At 38.5% G+C, this 18,217-nt stretch overlaps 1 long non-coding RNA gene across 2 annotated transcripts; it reads right to left on the bottom strand.

Annotated features, from left to right (window-relative positions):
• Positions 1-14,999: 14,999 nt before the first annotated feature.
• LOC138113398 (uncharacterized) lies at positions 15,000-18,012 on the bottom strand. Of its 2 annotated transcripts, none has more exons than XR_011152137.1 (3): positions 17,920-18,012; positions 17,187-17,569; positions 15,000-16,406 (listed from the first exon to the last, which is right to left on the bottom strand). It is a non-coding gene; the product is annotated as an uncharacterized lncRNA (long non-coding RNA). The 2 variants fall into 2 exon arrangements; XR_011152136.1 differs by having other exon boundaries at positions 17,408-17,569.
• Positions 18,013-18,217: the final 205 nt, after the last annotated feature.

Here is an 18,217-nt window from a genome sequence, read left to right as displayed (position 1 = left end):
TACTTCTATGGTTTCTAGGAGATCTGAAAACCAAATGTCTGCAGCACACCATGAAATATCAGAGGTTCAGGATGAAGATTCCTCCTCAATTAGTTAATGGAGAGGGACCTATCAGGAATGAACAACACTTTAAAATCCTTAAATAGCACCTCAGTAGTTAAATAGTATTTAAAGGCATAGTTTTATACGTGAGAATGGCAGAGCAAAATCTCTGATTCGCCTTTTCCTCTCATGAGTGGCCTATGCACAGCAGTGTCCTGGGGCTTGGTCATGGGATCCAAGGTCATGGGGAAAACCCTCCTGCTTTTTGTCCCAAGGTAGATGGAAACTGGAAAGAGAAACTCACATGGCTTTGTAGAGTAGGAAAATCACAGGTTGCTCAGGTCGAGTATTTTAGCTTTGGAGCCCCAGAATCTCTGGGGCAAAGTTCTGACAATGGGAGAATTTCTAGATTTTTTTAAAGTTTTAAAACACTAAGAAAAGTGATTCGTTTGAGCTAAGTCAGGAATGGCTCTAGCTTCTTTACAGAAAATGAGAATTCTGTGTAGAGGTTAGCTACAAAGGAGAAAATAAATAATTCTTGGTGTAATTTCTGGCTAGTGCACACATTATTCTCACTAATACTGCTTTGACAATGTTTTTAGCAAATCTTTAGAAATTAACTTTTCACTATTCCTGAAGGAAATTTTGAAATATATAAATGGTCATTTTAGTGCAAAAAACATTCTTTGAACTGCTTTTATGCTGAAATCTGAACGTTTTAAACCTTTTCCCATGCTGGGTAGTGAGAAAGATCTCTTTATATTAATTCGGACTTCATAGATGTCACATGATAGGAATACATTCCAAAAGCTAAGATACAAGATTACTCTTTAACCATAGAACAAACCAACAGGAATTTTAATCAAGACAATATCCAATAATGACTGAATGTTTTTGGAGGTGATCCAGAATACACATTTGGGAATTTTAATCCTGCCTGCCTTTGAATTTTGTAAAAAATATTTTTAAAGTTTGGGGAATATGCCACTCCAGCTGATTCCAGAAACAAGCCATCTAAGGTATTAAAGTGTTTCATCTGTTCAGACATTGAATATTGCAAATCTGTTTCAGTAATTCATACCAGATAAGTTTGCAATGAATGGGCCTAAGTGAAGAAACTTGTTTCCCTTAAAGTAGGAGAGCAAGTCAGAAATGGAAGAAAATATAACTGAGCCAAACTTTTTTTTAAATCTTCCTCATATTTCAGAAAATACTAAGGCAGCTGATTTTCTTAACTTCTCCTGAGCTAATTTAAAATTATTGAAACGGTGCTGCTTGCAGCACTGTGACAAACTGAAATTTCTTACACTCTCTCTGTGTTTCCACGTGTGTATAGATTCATCTGTGTGTCTGCATATTTATTATGATTGAAGTGTTTGGAAAATTTCCATCACTGTTTTGCAATAGGATCCTGTTATCTTCAAAATATATGTGTTGGTATATCACGACTTTAATGCTCCAACCCACATGTGTTGTGTTTTGTTTGGGTTTTTTCCACCTGAAGCAGATTCCAACAGGCTTTGCTGAGTTCTCTGAAACACTATTGCATGACTGCAAACTTTGACAGTACTAAACTATATATATTATCATAAAATTATTGGCTTATCTGTCCCACAACTTCCATTTAGAGTAATTTTATATGCAGCCAATTTAAAACAATTTGGGAAAAGGAATCCTTCTAAATTGCTCATTTTAAGCTTGCACGAGGTCTCATTTGAAATATCAATATCAATAAGAGATGAGATTTTAGGCAGAAGGGGATTTAGGCTTCTTAGAATTAACAAGAATGGGCATTTTAGAGAGCTGCTAATCTTCCCTTTCTAGGAAGAACCCCTTTTCAGCTATTTTGAGACCTGGTTATGATGGTAACTAATATTTTAGTAGAAAAAAATGGAAAAAATATTCATACTTTTGTTCCTTTTTTGCATCAATATAAATTCCCATTCCTTTGTTTTCTCCTTGTAACCAATTGCACAACTCAATCTTCTCTGTGCAGTGAAAGTTTAAAAGCCTAATTCTGTAAGTCATAAAACAAACTAAGCACAGAAAGGAATTTACAGTATGTTAAAAGAATAGGAGAAGAGGCTAATAGAGTTGTATACATTTCAAGGATAGATATAATCAAGTGTGTACAATATAAAGCAGAAGGTTCATAATGATTGAAAAAGGAGAAGGAAAAAAAACCCTATTTTGTAGTAGCTGCATGAACTCTGGCTGAACCTTGCTATTTGGCAGCCTCCAGTAAGGACAGCCTAAGATGAGGCATTAGGGTTTGAATCTGAGAAGCTGACATCAAGCAGACAGCAAGACATGATATCTTATTTTCCTGAGCTATGCTGACACAAATTGAACTCCACTTATTATTTTCTTATGCCAGTAAAGTTGCGTTTGGCATTTAAGCATTTTGCTTGCAGATGTTGGAGTGCTGGTTGTCTTAATTTAAATAATTTGCAGATTGTTTGGTAGTATTAAAAGATAGAAACTCATTCTTCATTTGAGTCCAATTTTATAAGCTTTATTTTTTTCTCTGACCTTGTGCAAGGTAAGAATTTGATATTAAATCCGAGTAGCCCAAGGGTACAAAGCCAGTATTCTGTGTTATTCAAAACTGGGAGTGGAGAAAACTTGCTTTGAGCTGTTTAACTGGTAGAAAGAGGAACAAAAGATGAAAATTCTTCAAAATTCTTCAAGCTAAAGAAAGTGAGAGTGCTATTTCTTTGTTGGGCAATATAAATCATACCAAAAATACAGATCATATATGAAATAGCAATTAGTTAATGCTTCTAGCATATTCCTCATTCTTTAAGGGAGTTATATATCAATGATAACATCTACCCCTTTTCATAGAACTAAAGAGATAGGTGCATGGTTGTCATTACTTCTGTACACAGGATGCTTGAACATTTTCAGTTTTGCCATACAGATGTTACAGTTTCCCTTAAAGGAAGAAAAAGACTCCTTCTCTTGTATGTTCTGTTGCTGTTATTTCCTTGTTCAGATTCATAGGCAAAACATTCTAAGAGAATACTAGTGATTTTTTTGAGAAGAGAATAAGATGTCAGTTTACATTACAAACCCCCAGGGTGAATGGAGAGAATTCATAAAGGTTTAGAAAAAATGTAGTGCTTTATAATGAAATGTACTTTGTGTAATTTATGACTACACAGTTAGAGCATAGTCTTTCTGTTCCATTTTTTCCTGAGCTGCCTACAAATACTTAACAATTGTCTAGGGGAAAAAATATTTTATCACTTATTGAGAAGCAGTGTAACTTGTTTTCATCTCATTTTGCCTAAAGAGCTGTCTTGGAGAAGTACATGGCCACGTTGTCAGATTATGCTAACAATCTATGGACATGATACTGGGACCTAAGGCAGAGGAGATCAGGTGCAACCCTGGTGAGAGATCCACCAGTGGCATCAACAGGGCAGGCCAAGGTGACATCAGGGTCCTCTTCACATCACTCCTTTTCCTACTTGAAAAACTAGAAGTAATAAAGTCCATCCCTGTCTACAAAAAGCCTTGAAAAACATTTGGGATTACTAATCACAGGAAAATCTAGAAGCATTTGTGCCAAGAGACAATTGGGCCTGCTCTGTCTTCAATCCAAGTTAACTATCACATATGGATTGTCCGTGCAAAATGATTTACCTAGGTTGCAGTGAGTTACTTATGAAAAATGTGAAGACATAACGTCAAATCATAATGTGTGTCTTAACTAAAGTGACATTTGAGTGTAATTTGATAGATTGCCCAGAGAGTCGTCGAAAAAATTGTATGTCTGTTGAACTACCAGGGATTAATGAGAGCAATTAAGGATTACACAGACACTGCAGAAAAATTAAATTATTTATTTGCCTTTGTCTTCACCAGAGATGATGTTTGTGACACATTTTCTCTTTTCTGGAAATAAAGAAGGTACTGTCAGAGGCTGCAATAGCAACAGAGGACATACTGGAACAGAAGGAAAGAATTAGAGAGCCACCAGCTATTGAAATAGGAGAGTGTATTTCCAGGACTTCCAGAGGAGCTTAAGAATGAAATGGTTGAACTGCTAAAAACCCTAAAATTCAGGCTCATTAAAATCAACTTCTGCGCCTGATCACCAGTGACTATCTTTAATAAGAGAGCTACAGATGATCCTGGGAATTGAACACCAATTTCTTTTCTTAATGTCAGGGGTATTGTGAAACAAAAATAAATAAGTGGGAATCATAATAGAATAAAGACGGTGTCTACTTGGCAAAGAAAAACATACCTCCTTACTGTATTAGGGTTTTTCAGGCACATTGTTCACAAAGAAAGAAAAAAATAATTTAAAACACCTTTGACAATGTTCTGAAGAGATTATTGAGAAGTGGCCAAAGAAAAAGAGACGAAGTAATTTCAAAGATCAAAGCCTGGCAGCTCATCTGCACAAGGGCTGTGAGCACTGCACAGTGGTTCTGAACTCCTTTTGTGGGTGCTCCTAATGAACAAGTTGAAAATGAGTTAAGTAAAGTTTCACCAGTGCAGACCTGGATGGAGAAGGGAGAAGCTAAGCAAATTGTTCAATAAAGGAATTAATGATTTCCAGAAACCTGGAGACATTATACCAAGGAAAGATCATTTAATGTACTATTGGTTTAGGCAGTTATGTAATAATTAAGATCTTGTATTTAAAACACCAATATCAATTTAAATGTAGACTGGAAAAGCAGAGACTTGTAGCATTCAGATACCCCCGGACTGGAATACACATAAACTCACACATCATGGATTTTACTTTCCAGCAGGACTTGCTCCATGCTATTAATGGTCAAAAGGACCTACAGCTAAACTCAAAATAGAAACATAGAAAACAGCTGTGTTTTCTGCAGCAGAGATAAGCTTAGCTGAAAAGCAGCACATTAGACAGAGGCAGTTTATGTGGACAAGATATAAGAAAGGCAAACCTGGAATGTAATGCATTTCTTCCAGAAAACCAGAATGCATGGTCAGTGCAAGAATGGTGCTCCTCCATTTCTTCCTCTTGCACTACTTCAAGTTCTCGCCAAAGTAAATTAAATTGCAGATCTATTACTAAGCTCAAGTCAAATTAGGTATGTATTTTTCTAAATTTTATTCCATCTTTTAATTTCTCTTTTTTTTTTTAGCCTACATATGCTGTACTTTGCAGTCAACTCTGGTCCAGCTTTCAAATATAGCAGGGAGTTAATGAATTACTTCTGTATTCAGTCACTTAGACTTCATGAATCCGTCATCTCCTCCTGAAAACCGCTCTGGTCTGGATCTTTAACTAGTGTAAATTAGCACTGTGCCAAGAGAGAACTGAGGTGATACAATACTGTACAAAAGTTAAGGACCCAGCCCTGCATTTCTGTGGCACTATTACTACAGTGCCATTTCTAAGTGTTACAGATTGTTAGGATTATATAAGATCATCTACAAAAAGAAATTTAAAATTTTCTTCTTATTTATGGAAGTTTCCCCCTTTGTTGTCAAATCTATTAATCTAAGACAGTGCCCTGTGCATAGTGTACTTTGGGTAAAACTAATCCGTTTTATGTGATTTGAGCTTATACTTTAGGAAATAATAGGAAAAATATGGAAATTGAAATAATTTTTTGTTTGTTTTTGCTAGCATATTCTTTGTTTCTAAAATTTTATTATCAACCTCCTTTCTACTTTTCCAGTAACAAGACAACTTCAAGTCCCAGGCTTTTATTCCTTGGAAGCCTTTTTCAGCAGTTTGCAGCTCTCCAGGCAATGAATTCAGGCTGCATCTTTGCTGTACCCCTCAGGTGTCAGACACCAAGCACAAAACCATGGCAGTGCTAGTAGAGAGCCTGCCAAGAAAAACAGAAATACAGCAGGAAGGAACCCAACAGAAAACCCTCGTGTATCCTGTCCTTGCCTTTAGGCAAAAATACTGCAAGCTGCTCTGATACCTCCAAGACAGTGTGTATGAAATGTCTCGTGAAGGGCTGTGTTCAAGTCTAGTCTCTGTTTGTTTAAATTTATAAATATCATAAAAAATAAAAGACATTTAATTGCTGGATACCTCAGCTGGTTAGAGCATGCTGTTAATAGCACTAAGGTTGTGAATTTGATTGCTGTGTGGGTCATTCACTTAAGAGCTGGATTTGATTCTACTTGTGGGTCCCTTCCAACTCAGAATACTCTGTGGTTCTGTGATTATTCTTCAGGTGATTCACCTACTTTATAAGAACTTGGGATTTGTACTTCTGGAATTGCACGTTACGGTTTCTCTGGAAGCAAAGCCCAGTTCCTGACCTGTGAAAGCCCCCTCTTCCCCACCATATCCAGGCAGCCTTCTTCTTTCTCCCTTCCTCTCATCCCATTCCCAGCCTGTGCTGCCCTCCCACCGCACATTTTTTCATGTTACAGCTTGTATGTGATCCAAGACATAAAATAATTCCTGACATCTTGCTGTACTATTTCTTGAGGATCACCATCTCCAAAACCAATATTCCTAGAGAATCCTTTTTCCCTCCATGGTAGTCACCTGCTGCAATCCCAGCATTAACCTGAATGTCAGGCACCTTCATGGTAGCTGGAATGGGAGTGTGGGGTAGAAGAGGGACAGACCTCTGCCAGAGAGGTGTGTGTGCTTGAAGACTTAAGGAAACTGAATACTGGGATCACTTCCCTCCCAAGTTTCTTCATGCAGTTAATAAGCTGGAGGGGAATATTAATATCAGTAAAAGAGCATTTTACCTTCAGGGAGGGAACTGGAAATTTTAATAGCTATTGGTCCAAATTCTCTCTCACTGGACTCCACAGACATTACTAAACCTAATCCAGAGAGGAATTTGGTCCACTGGGTTTAATTTAAGTATGTAATATGATGCAGTGTTGGGAAAAGAAAAACACATATTTTTGGTGAATGTATTTTTGGGATGTCTCTGCTAAGTTCAGAGAGTTTGAAGCTCATTTTTGTTCACAGTAGTGTGACCACAGTTAGAATGTCATGCTGTGTTTTGGTTTCAACAATTACAGAAAAGGCAGAATGGAAGCAGAGAATGAAAAGAAGGGACACAAGCAGATGATGAGAGAGCTGAGGATCCATCCTGTAAGGAGAGCCTCAGAGAATCTGGGGAATTGAATCTGTGCATTTTACAGGAGAGGTGGCAGAGGGCATACATCTACACCATAAATATAAATGTTATGCTGACATTAAAGTGAAACAACAGAATAAAGGCATCAAGGCAAGGAATTAGAGGATAGACAAAACTCTAATTTTAGGTAAAAACTATGAAGCAAAAATCTTGATCGAGGTTGGGTTCCATAAACCTCTATTGCAATGAGAGTCTCTTGATACTTGAGCCAGAATTACCCAAAGGTGAATCTGATGGACCCTCTTTCTCTGCATAGTACCTTCATGTGAAATGCAGCAGGTGTTTCTTTTTTTCCTGCTGGACTATATTCCATCAACCTTATTCAGTCAAATAATCTCCCTCAAATCAGTGAGACAACCTTTGTGAAAAGGCAGAATTATTTATTCTACTGGTGGCACAGAGCTTTCCTGATATATAATGGCAAAGAAACAGAGGATTTATGGCTGTAATATCATCTGACTTCTGTATCCAAAATTTGAAACATGAAGGATAAAATATGCTTTCTCTGTTGGAGAAAATAGGCAGAGGAATTACTTTCTTGGCATATACGTTAGAAATGGCAGCACTGGTGAGATTATATCTGTTATCTTCAAAATTGCTTTAAACCAGAAGCTTGGGTAACAAAGGACAGAAGTTACTTTCATATTAGCATATATGTCATGTTTAATCAATCAAAAGGAAACTGTAATTACTTTGCTCTCTTCTTTGCTAACTTTAAAGAAAGGAAGTCATGAACCTATAAAGTAAATGTCATCCTGTTTAGATAGTTATAGTTTTATAGGTAATTTGTTGCAGATTTTATGCAGATAATTTATAATTATTTCCTTTCATGCTCATCTTTTAGCCTGGAGTCCAGTTTTAACACAAACATAAGGACTGCAGATGCAGAGAAAGTATCAATGAAACTACCTAATTTTTTTTGGTGCACACATTTACAAGTTTATCAGCCACTGTACAGCTACTGAACTTGCCAGTCGTTCAAGCTGCATATGCAATATCAAAGTGAAAAACCAAGTGGTGGTAATAGTTAGTAGGCTTGGTTAGATGACCTTTCAGGAGGCATTTGCATTGGAAGGAATTCATTTCTTCCCCCAGCCTGAGCCCTTGGTATCACTTTGTGCTGGATACTTTGCAATAGGTGGTTTCCAGCCCAGTCAGTTGAGCAGGGAACTTTAAATTGTCAAATGTGTTGAACTGCACATGCAGCAGCAAGATGACTGGGTTTGAAAATAGTCTCAAATTGCCACAGCTGCTTGACTTTAGCATGTTTCCCACCACAAAATAGTCTGTATTTTCTGCTTCATGGATAAAACCCCTATGTTGGAAAAACTCTGAAGTAGCCCTGGGAAGCAAAACAGAAAGTGTATTTATGCAAGACAAGATTTGTTACAATTGCTTGCTGGCATCATAAGATAATTTAGTTTTCTTTTGCTCTTTAGAAATCTCTTATAGAGTTAAGAGGCAGAAAAATAGTATTCCTAAATATTTTACAATGTTAAGCCAAAATGTGGATTTGATTTGTTACGAGTATTGGCAGCCTGACTGTTGACTGTCCTTTCTCTTCCAACCTACAATAAATTCTAGAAAAAAAAAATCTATTATTTCATCACTCACCAAACTGGAATGATTAAAATATGCACCAGGGAAATGCTCCCCAGCCGGGAGAAATATCGATTAGACTCTAAAGCATTGCATGTCCTTTGCTTTGCTGAGACCCCAGGCACAGCAATCCCATGGAGGGCTGGATAATGACATGGATGCTTCAGAGCTGGTTTTGTCTTTTCAGTGACACAACACAAACCTATCAGACTACTTAAGTCAAAGGTAGCATGCAAGCAGTGGTACAGTTAGCACTGTCCACCTGCCTGTGCCTACTTGGCCTAAAGTAGTAAATAGCCATTTACATCTGGGTTGATTAGTAAAACCTTTGACACGAGTCTGGAGTGAGGCTTAAGCTTCTACTTCTGGATCCATAGGGAAAAATGCTTAACCAGCTTTAACCTCTCTGCAACAGCTCCCTTCAGGCTGTTATGAAACATGAATTCATCTGACCTCTTCAAGGTCTGTTTATATCTTCCTGTCTGGGAGATCCAGTCATTCCTTCCTTCAGCCTGCTGCAGACAAATGAATATCTCGTGGTACTGTCATATAAAAAGCTACTTAAAACGTTTCGAAGCCAAAAGGGCTGCTAGTTTATACTCTTTGAAAAATCAACACAGCGTCTAAACAGCTCCATAATACACAAGGCTTCAACTGCTTGGATTTATTTCTTTCCAGCTCTGGGGGTTTTTTATTCTTTTTGACCAATATGTTATCTGAGTTCACGGTATATTTCATTTCTATAGTATTAAGGATTAACTTGTCCAGCCAGAGGATGCTTCAGCTGCATGTCCAATTCATTACATTATGGGACTGATGTGTCAAAAATATTAAGCACCCTAAAGTCTGAGAGCAGCACAGGATACCTGAGAGTCCAACATATGTGTGCCAGAGGTCTGGTGGCCAAACACAGGAAACCAGCACTGGCAACACAGAAAAAGGTCATGGCATAAGCTGGATGGGAGAGAAAGGTTGGATCTATGTTGCCTTAACATGAGGATAACAAAACAGGAGTAAAGGCAAAGGGTGAGATAAAGACAAAAGGCAGGAGCACAGGAGGGTAAGAGTGTGAATGTGCAGGGAGTTCCTTCCTTTCCCACCCTTGAGGTAAATCTAGCATTCTGGTCCAGTCTAGGCTGAGTAACTGAAGAACACTAATGAAAATCATTTTGGAATTGATGGGAGAGTGTAATGAATAATTCCACACATTGCTAAGACAGGATTGTTGAATTATAAATAGTCAAATCCCAAATTCTGGAAGAAAGAGTGAAGCTGAGTGAGGTTAGCAAAGTGTCAGAAGATGGGAGCAGTTGTGGAGAAGGCACAAGAAGGTGTGAGATAAAAACAGGTTAGAAACAAGAAAGGATAAAGAGTGCAGAAGGAGCGAAGAAAGTGAAGGAAGGAAAAGAGAAGTTATCAAAAGAAAACAGAGAGGCATGGAAAGAAGAAGGAGAGTGAGAGCTCTTGGTGATGGGGAAGGAGGAGGTACAATTAAAGCAATAAATGCCTGGTGGAGCCATCCCCTGGGGCCTCCTGACTGCTCCCAGACTGCTCTGCCACCCCAACTGCAGGCAGTCTCTATCTACAGAACTCTTAGGTTTTTATCCCCTTTCAGTCAACGGTGTATCACCAGTGCTGAAGAGCACTCAGCATCTTCAAAAAGCTAGGAAATTCAAGGCAAAACAAAGTTTGAGGGGAAACAAAAGGAGTTCAAAAGAGCTAATTAAATTAATAGCAAAAATTACTAAATAACCAAGGATTCTGAAGTCATACAAATACTTAAGAGCCAAGCATGCAAAGAAAGCCCATACTCATTACTTATATATTCAATATAATGCCACATAAATATTTAACTCAGGTACAGCAACAGCATTTTCACCTTGAATCTTATTTATATGTAGCAACAGTCTTGTTAAAACCTAACTTGTACAACCTTAAAACAAGCCTATTAAGTCTAATTTGTGGATTGTAACACATAAATAGTGCAGGTCCTCACAATAAAAGAAGCATTATTCAAGTATAGAAAGTACTTCAAATATTTTTAATAATTTTTTTTTTTGTTGTTTTTTGTTTGTTTCAGGTTGCGCTATTTTGACTAGGATAACTTATTGAATTCTTCTACCATTTTACCTCTTTTCCCCTATAAACCTATACATTTTTATATTTTCTATAATTTCTTTGGGGGCTGTTTCCTTTGTAACATATGAGAATATTTTAATTTGGTTTTCTCTCTATTCCAATCATTTGGGGTTAAATTTTCTCTAATAGCCTAATCCCAGTCCAAATAAGTTTAATGAGAAAACTCCAATGTGATAAAATGGAACCACATTTTCCCTCTTAAGCCTGCACAGCAGACTTTTCTGGCATAATTGTGTCGTTCAAGGGGAGAATGAGGTGTGATCTGTGGCTGGCACAAGCAAAAGCTTTCAATGTCGTTGCAGGTAAACTTTCAAAAATACCCTATTGCCATTTTCATCCGACTTTGTTTGGCAAGCCAGAGAAAAGTTATAGCATCAGCAGTGGACTTTTGTTGCCACAAGTTGCTTTTCCAGTACAATGGAAAGATATTTTCGTTCCAGAAAGACCTTCCAAGAGTGGGCCTGGGCTGAATTACGCTCTTGTAAATTGAGCCTAGCTCCACCACAGTCGCGCAGCCAAGGTCGCGCTCACTCCTGGTGCCCACCAGTGAGCTGCAAGGCTGGCTGGAGGAAAGGCTGCTGCCCTCTCTGTGCTCCCTGAGTGAAAATAAGTCCCCTGCCCTCTGCCCAGGTTGCTGCATTTTCCACTCAAGAAGATGTTGTGTTCCCAAGCAGCCATACTCCCAAAGTCAGAGCCAAGGCACTCCAAGTTACAGCCTCTTACAGGCATGCCTGTCTCACGTGCTTTCTGTTATGCGTCTTTTCTTTGATCTCCTCTGCCTGCAACAGAGAAGGAGATCAAAGAAAAGCTGAGCTCTGCCTCTTATCTCTGCACTCCTGTGTCTTTTCTTTCCTTTTTTCTTTTTATTTCTGACAATTGTAGGGGAAGTGAGACATGGAGGGAGCTCCGCTGTACCAACCCCAGCCTCCTCCAACCCCAGTCCAGAGCTGCAAGGGGGCTCTTGCACTGTTGCCTGAAGCAGTTGACCTCTGAAAAATGCTAGAGGTGACAAAAGTGAAGTTTCTTGATTTAGCTTCACAGGAACAATATCTTGATTCCTATCAAAGACACCAGGGTGCAATATTTCTTGCAAGTATTAAACAGTAATACAGTTGCAATAATGCTGTAGGCAGTTCCTTCTGAAGAGTCAGCTGTAGCCGTAAAATGTCCCAGCACTTTAGTTAATGAGTGTGAAACCTGTGTTTTTCTAGAATAATAAAAGAATTTCTGAGCTAATAATATTACACTTGAAAAAAAGTAGAAAATACAGTCATGCTGAAGAGCAGCTGTTCTGTGACAGCGGGAGGAGACCTGACCAAAGCCAAATCAGTTCAGATTTATCAGCGTCAACAGTGTTTTGCCCTTATCTCTTACACTTTACACATCTCTTCATGTGTCTTCTCTCATTAGTCACATGGAAGAGACATTATTATAACATTCCCACCTAGATGGTCTCAATCTTTCCAATTGTCCATTATCCATAACTTCCAAGTGAAAGAAATTAATCTGGAACTTCAAAGAAAACCTTGTAGACCTTGTTTTTTGTTTTGTGGTTCTGTATGCTCACAGGACTGCTCCTCTCTTCAGTATTCTCAGGGCACATGTTGGAAGCAAATCTGGTTGCTTCAGGTCATGGAGCAGTCCTGAGGACATAAATGGGAATTCTGCTGGGAGGAGCGAACCTGGAGGACTCCAATCACTAATTGAAGATACAGGCCAGGTGTGGTGGACATTCAGCTCACAGAAATGGTAAAAAACAAACCTCTCAGTCACCTGGTGTTCACTGACAACCAAGTGTTGCTCTCTGCAGACCTGCTCCTGTTGCACCACTATGCTCACAACAATGGCTCAGAGCCCCAGCACACTTTATCTGAGAGGTTCAGTTCCTCCTCAGTGGCAGAGCATGATTTCTGAATATGTCAGCTTCTTTCTAAATTTGCTGGACTCTGCATTTTAATATTAATGACTGATCTCACTTTGGGTTTTTATAATGCTTCTGAGTTCATTAGGTCAAATTCAGGATCAAGAGCTGCATAAAAATAGACTTTTTGTAGGAATAAATTAACCAGCACATAAAAAAAAAAAAAAAAAAAAACCACACTACTTTATGCCAGTGAAGGATCCAAAACAAAATTTCACCACCTTTACAACCACATGAATAATCTTTTAAAATATGACTGCTTGTTGGAGAGCTGCTATGCACACATTAACAGATTTTTTTTTCTCTCCAGCATACTGCTTTCATATTTTCAGTGGCAAATGAACTGAGACTTAAAATGAATGAGCTGTTTAAGAGTAACATGTCTCCCCTTGCACCTGCATATGTTGATGGCTATGGGTGAGCTCTGTAGCCTGAGTTTCAGTAGCTCTGATTCTTGTACCATGATTATTTTCTTTAGTAATGCATTTAAAAAGCACCAGCAGCCTACCAAGGCTGCCACTCAGCATAGCAATTCCTGCTAAGCCTGAGACATTCTTGTTTATCTATTTCACTCTTCTTCAGAGCAAACAAGCATCATGTGTAATTCTACCAATCTTATTTATCTTGATTTATGTGATTATGCATATGGTGCTAATTCTTGCCTTCAGCTGCGTTTGTTCAAATTACACACCCTTCCCTTAAAAATGCTATTGTACTTCTGGAGATTGATCTCTTTAATTCCATGTTTACATCCATTTTCATGCTGTTCAGTTGACTTCCTTTTTATATTTCTAGAGCAGGAGCATTTGCTATAGAAGGCATGAGGCATACACACACGCCTTGAATCTATCTTGCTATCACTGTCTGTCTTTTAATACTCTTCCTGAATTTTTTAATCTGAAATATGAATAACAATTTAATGCCTTCTGGAGGGGCAGAAGGGCTTCCATAAAAAATATCATATTATATGAGTTGCATGCCAAAAGGATTTGTGATTTGAATTATTACTGAACCTCGCTGAGTATCCTTTCACAATCATTTGCATTTATAGTGCTATAGGAATAGGGTCTTTATGTAATAGCTATGGCATCAGAACCCTGTGGTTTTGGCTGTGGGCTGTGGAAGTCAAAATGCTGGACTAGTTCAGCCCCAGCTCAATAAGGAAGGTTTCTCAAAAACATGATGGCAGTCCCCATCAGTCTATTTTTTTTCATTTAAAGATAAACTTATGTTTCTTCTTGACACCTGCCAGCAGTTTGCAGACCAGGTGTAAATGTTAGCCCTCACTGGTTGAACCTTTCAGCCAGCTTTGTTTCTCTGTCTAAGCCTGTACACAGCCAGGATGGCTGCGTGTGTTGTGCTTGACTTTCAGTCTCTCAGGTAATAAAATATTTGTGGTCTAATTTCAAGAACGGCTGGGATGATGAGTCCTCTGCTTCTCTTCTAAATTCTCCATGGTCCTGTGTGTTCACTCTGCACTTAATTCAGCTCCTGAGGGTTTCAGTGACAAAACTCTTGGTGCTCAGGAAGGTAGACATCCACAATTGCCCCATTGTTTCCAGTGGAGGTAGGTCCTCAGATGATTGCCCTATGGAGTAATTCCAACTCCATCTCTTTTCACCCTCTCTGTCTCTGACCATGTTGACATCCTAGCTATGTTTCTGCACTTACAGCTTATATTCTGGAAAATTAATTATTTTCCATTTCTTAGAAGACTTTTTCAGCATCACTGCATTTTTCAAAATTTTTGTTGGCGATCCAGGCCTTTTGTTCCTTTTCATAAAGCTTGTGTTAGATTTACTTAAATGTGTGTTATTTAACTAACCCAGCCCCATGTAGCACAAACATTCTTATATTCTCTATTGTGAACCAGACCTCTGGCCATTTACACCATTCTTAATGAATTTACCAGGAAAGATCTCCCAGTTACTCATCTGGAAGGTGCTGATGTGCACCTTGCTAACGTTTGTAGACCGTTAGAAGAAAGGAAAATCAGGGCAGGGATACGGGAGTTTGTTGATCATTATCTAAACCAGTAGTCTTTTTTTTTTTTTTAATAAGAATTAAAAACCGAAAACTTTTATCTTAGCTTTTGCCTTCCCAGCAGTCATTTTTCTCACATTTCTTTTCACTTATTTTGATTTTGATTAAATACTCAGGTAAACACCCTTTTTTTTTTATTGCAAATGAGATAAACTGGAAAATTTTCGGCAATTCCAACAATTAATAGCATTGCTTAAGAAAAGACTTCTTCATGCTCAGTGGAAACATCCCCAGAACATGTTAATTGCACATTTACAGTGACTTTTAGAGGTTCTGCCCATTACTGATCCTTGGCCCATTTAATATGGGCACCCTGGTACAAGCTATACGAGCAGACAGCTTTTACTAAATTAAAATGCAAGGCAGGACTCTGTCAGTTTAGCCTCAGTGAAATAGATAATTGCTTTCATTTTAGCATTTCTTGTGTTGTTTCAGGTATCCATCTTGTTGTGGTGTTGCACAGTTGCAATAAGATGCATTCTGCTTGCAACAAAAATTCCTGGAGCTCATTTCACTCTTGGGGCCAAGGTGGGATAGAGAATATTTGATATGGGTGTCTCCTGGACAGCTGGCAGCATGATCCCCAGGAAAGGCACCCGTCACTTTAACACTTCTCCCACCCCACTTTTTATCAATAGAAAAGAAAGCTGCAAGAGGCAGAGTCTGTCTTGCAACCCTGCTCTTTCCTATGTTTTCTCCTTCTTTCCTTCTGCTCTCTCAAAAAAGCCTGTGTTCAAAAGAGGTATGTCTTGTGCTGATGTGCCAGAAGGAAGAGCTGCTGGATTGTTGGGTTTGATGGAGAGAGAAGATTGCTTTACTCCCTGTTCTCCTTGCACCAGACCATTTGCAGGGCAAATGTCCCCCAGGGAAACAGAGAGAGGGTTCTATGTCGTGAGCATCGTGTTTGCAGCTTTCCTCTCAAGAGCAGCCCAGCTGAAGCCAGAGCAGGCAGAGCTCACACACACGTGAGTGTTCACAGGATGGAGCAGGATAAAGACAGAAAGCAGACAAAGCAAAGGGGAGAGAGTTAGATGTACAGGCACAGTGGTCAGGGTGATGATAGGCACACATGTTGTTAGTTCCTCTCCCCCTCCCTCCTGCCAACCACTAAAACAAGCAACATGTGATAGGAGGAGGAGGAGAGGGGTGAAAATCCGAAACTGTACTTGAAAAAAACCCCACCCATCTGTAATAGATACATATTTCATAGGTCTTGTTTAGGCTTCATTTACACTCTTGGAATTAATTTCTCTCTCTTACAGAGCCTTACGGTCCACTCCAGCTCCGTTTCAGCACAGTGGAGGGAGGTGGCAATAATCTGAACTGCAGAGCACTGCAGTCTCCTCAGTTAGGGAGGCAGAAATATTTCTTTTGGCAAGCAGAGTTGTGCCTGTGCTCCAAGGTCTTAGGTGTACTTAGTGACGATGGATAAGTAGTGATGACTACATTTGAATTTCATGAGATGGCTCAACTTTCCAGTGGACGTTTCTCAGATTTGAAGCAAAAGCAAATATGTTTTCAATTTCCAGTGAAAATTAATTCTGAAAAAGATCATTTTAGTCAATTTTCATTTCACAATTTAATTTAACAATTTTATTTTGCTTCCTACATCATCTGTAAAGCTTTCCATAAGCATATTACTGGCATTCTACATCTGGAATAGTATCTTTAAAATCTTCCTTTTTTAATATCTTAGTTATTCCTAAAGAATATTTATATTCACTACCAATAAAAAACAACTTCATCTGCCTTCCTAGATCAAACTCTCTCTTGTTTTGTAATAAGACATTATAAGAATGTGTATTGAGTTCACAAATATGTGAAGTTTCTCTTTACACCTAAAGAGTGTAGTTTTAGTACTCAATTTTGTGGGGTGAGGGAACATTTAAATTTTAATAGCTTTATTCTGAAACAAGGCTCCGAGCACAGATGTAAATAATTCAGCACTGGAAAGCCTATGATATGCTGCAATAGTTCCTTGTGTGCCTAGAATCTGTATAGGTAGACATGAAAGCAGATATTAAGCTGCTCTACCCACAGCGGTGTCACCACGAGGCTGAGTAGTTGTAGGTGAGCCACGGAAATTCCCTGTCTGGTTGTCTGTAAAATGGGGATAAGCTATTCATTTCTCTGGAATGCTGTGATCCTCAAATAACGGATGATGTGAACATCTCTGTTGAAATACTGCATCATTAATTTTCCATTGCTCTTTTGCCAACGTTTGAAGACATTTAGATCTATGATGGTTCAGACTTTAAAGCTACCAGGAGTACTGCAATAACTGTTTTCAATTTTTTAAAAAAAAAATCTTCTTTCCTTACCTCTTTCAAAACATTTGCAACTTGAGCCTCAAATGAATTCTTACAGAAATAATTGATTATGTTTCCTGTGCTTTGCTTCTTCAAATAATGTCAGACCATATTCAATAATTAATTCAAACCCAAGAATAATTTTCTGTCCCCTCTGTATTTTGGAAGCAGGTTCCTGGATGTTGTTGCACCGTGACACATTGGCCAGGAGTCTCGACTGCTTTGTAACTCACCCACACAATAACAGCTTTGATCCTCTTGAGAAAATAAAGCAGAAATTGGAGCTGAAAGCCTTTGACCATCGTTTTGTACAAAAGGGAGCATACGGTGAGCACAGTTCTTGAACTGCTGGGTTTCTGCAGCCCTCGCTCCAGGTTTTAGGCATTCATTTCAATCTGAAATGACATTAAAAGCAATTTTTAGACAGTTGGTGGACTTTTTCTAAGCTTTTTCCTCCTTTCAATAAAAAGTAAAATTCAGTTGATCAGAGGTTGCTCATATAAATTAAAGCAATTTTACAGATATTTTTAATTGACATGTTTATCTACTTTTTGTACAGATAACCCTCTGATAAGCTCCAAGGTTTCCTATGAGCAAAGCTCTTCACACAGCCTAGCAGTGGGCAAATATTAATGAAACACATCATCCCAGGAATGTCCATATTATCGCTTTTGTTTTAAAAGCTGTCCACAGTAATGAGCTCAGCATAACCTTTTGCCCCTCAGATTTCTACAGAGTGATCCACCTGGCAAAGAGTTAAGTCCAGACCATAACTGCACAACACAGCCTGTAAGTGTCAGCATCTTTTCCTTGCAAACTCTGTGTGCATATGTGTGTGTGTGTGTGTGCCCATGTTTTAAAGACTTTGCCTAATCACACCTCACTTATTTATAAGTAGAACATGTGGTTTAACTTTGCACCCACTTTTCTACTAGGAGACTAAATGTTAACACCCTGCAGCACCTGTCTTAGATTAGTGAAGAGTTTACTACAAATGATGGAACCAAACTGATGGGATTAAACTTGATTCAGAAGCACAAAAT

The sequence above is a fragment of the Aphelocoma coerulescens genome, chromosome 7 (genome assembly GCF_041296385.1).
Source record: "Aphelocoma coerulescens isolate FSJ_1873_10779 chromosome 7, UR_Acoe_1.0, whole genome shotgun sequence".
Classification (NCBI taxonomy): Eukaryota; Metazoa; Chordata; class Aves; order Passeriformes; family Corvidae; genus Aphelocoma; species Aphelocoma coerulescens.
The sequence above is the reverse complement of the archived record's forward strand: the minus strand, read 5'-3'. Positions and strand labels throughout refer to the sequence as shown.